Below are 2,500 nucleotides of genomic sequence, written 5' to 3' on the forward strand. Positions count from 1 at the left end.
CCGACATCACACAACCCGACACACCTAAGTTTCGCGAGGCTCGGCCCCTCTTCCCCTTCGGATGTCCCCCTTCGGTACACCACCACATCATGCCATCCAGTCTGGAGCGTCGCCGACTCCCGTTGGCCAAGGTAGGGCCAACACAAGAGTAGCGGACGAACCAGTCATCTGGTCTTACCGGAGAAAGGGAGAGGTAGACTGCCACCACCAAACCCCACCCAAGCACACACCAGGCAGCAAAAAGCCATCATCCTAAAAGATGGTCCCACTTCACAAGACGAGGAGGTTCCCCGTCCTTCATTCCAACCCCAGGTGAGAACACACACACCCTTCTTTGCGATGGATAAAAGGCAAAAAGAGAGGGCAAAAAGCCAACGGCAAATTCCAACCAGACCCCCAGAGGCACACACCACAAAAAGTGAAGCCAGAGAGAGCCAGACAAAGAGAAGGATAGAGAGAGAGGGAGAGTTAGACCCCCGGAAGAGAATCATAGGTGCTGCGGCCTTTTTCGGGAATGTGACCAGGAAAGAGAGAAACCGACGAGGCCGATACACACATTAAAAAATGAAAAAGTAACCATCACCGCGAAGGATTTTCCTCAAAAGACAAATCAGCAAGAAGTATGTCCAATCCTGGGGCCCATCGCCCCTCCAAATTAATGGAGGGGTCGGATAGAAATTTATAGAAATGTTACTTTTGTGAAACCCCTAGCCGACGAGAGAACTCTCACCGGTTTCGAAGTTCCATTTTCACATTCCGACCTGGGATGTTATGACTCCTCGGCCCACACTGCGAACGCGTCCCACACCCCCTCCAAGTTTATCAGGAATTTCACCTGAGCTTGCAATAGAGATCGAGCGCGGTGGCGGTCACAGTGGTGGTCGACCAGGCGGAGCTTGAACGGCCTCGGCAAACACTTCTCCCCACCCTCCCAAATGAATGAGAGAATGGCTTGACAATACCGAGGCCATCGCCCCCCGCCAAAAATGGTTACTAGCTCTTGGGACTCGCTGCGACGTTACGCGTATCGGCACAAGACCAACCCTCTTTTTCCAGTCGCCCGCGCACCAAAAAAAATTTTGGCAGCGGGACTCACAATCCTTGACAGCCAGCTCACCATATAATACTCGGCGACCCTCCGCGGGACCTCCTCAGAGGGTCGCGTCGCCGGGAAACTAACCCCCACTCCTCACTGATCCAAGGTAACACGCCAGAAGTATCCAGGTAACCCCAGTAGTATCCAGGTATCCCCCTGCGAACGTCGGTACTGGGCTCAAAGAAGGCAGCGAGCAGTCGGGACCCGTAGGCACCGAGCAACCGTCACCCCCTCACGACTTTTCCCGAGACGCTTCAGAGGAACCCTTCCCCACATAGTACTCTCTGTGGGATTCGGCAGGCCCCCGTCCTACTGCACTAAGGAAGTTCCGAGACACACTTTTTTTGTGGAAGACCACCCACCCTCCCTGTCCTGCCTGCTATCCCCGCCGCGACTCCTGGTCCCGGCCCTCCTCCCCGACTTCCTCCTTGTCCCGCTGCGAGTCCCGGACCTCCTCCCCACTACCTACTCCCGCCGCGAGTCCCAGTCCCGGCCTTCCTCCTCCTCCTCCTCTTCCCTAGTCCCGGCGCGAGTCCCGGACCTCCTCCCCACTTCCTAGTCCCGTCGCGAGTCCCGGACCTCCTCCCCTCTTCCTAGTCCCGGCGCGAGTCCCGGACCTCCTCCTTCTCTTCCTTGTCCTGCCGCGAGTCCCAGTCCCGTCGCGAGTCCCGGACTTCCTCCTTCTCTTCCTTGTCCCGCCGCGACTCCCTAGTCCCGTGGCGAGTCCCGGACTTCCTCCTCCTCTTCCTTGTCCCGCCGCGACTCCCTAGTCCCGTGCGCGAGTCCCGGACTTCCTCCTCCTCTTCCTTGTCCCGCCGCGACTCCCTAGTCCCGGCGCGAGTCCCAGTCCCGTCGCGAGTCCCGGACTTCCTCCTCCTCTTCCTTGTCCCGCCGCGACTCCCTAGTCCCGGCGCGAGTCCCAGTCCCGTCGCGAGTCCCGGACTTCCTCCTCCTCTTCCTTGTCCCGCCGCGACTCCCTAGTCCCGGCGCGAGTCCCAGTCCCGTCGCGAGTCCCGGACTTCCTCCTCCTCTTCCTTGTCCCGCCGCGACTCCCTAGTCCCGGCGCGAGTCCCAGTCCCGTCGCGAGTCCCGGACTTCCTCCTCCTCTTCCTTGTCCCGCCGCGACTCCCTAGTCCCGGCGCGAGTCCCAGTCCCGTCGCGAGTCCCGGACTTCCTCCTCCTCTTCCTTGTCCCGCCGCGAGTCCCGACCTCTTGTCCCGCTCCCTTGCCCAAGTCCCGACTCCTGGCTGTCTCGACTCCTCGTTGGCCGCCCAGTCTTCCGCATAGGTGGAAATAAATAAATAAATCATTTTTTAAAAAATCAATTTTAAAATTAACTCCCTGTCTCGACTCCTTGCTGGCCGCCCAGTCTTGCGCCTAGACAGAAATATAAATAAAAATAAA

Source organism: Physcomitrium patens, chromosome 26, assembly GCF_059467195.1.
Source record: "Physcomitrium patens ecotype Gransden chromosome 26, ASM5946719v1, whole genome shotgun sequence".
Lineage (NCBI taxonomy): Eukaryota > Viridiplantae > Streptophyta > Bryopsida > Funariales > Funariaceae > Physcomitrium > Physcomitrium patens.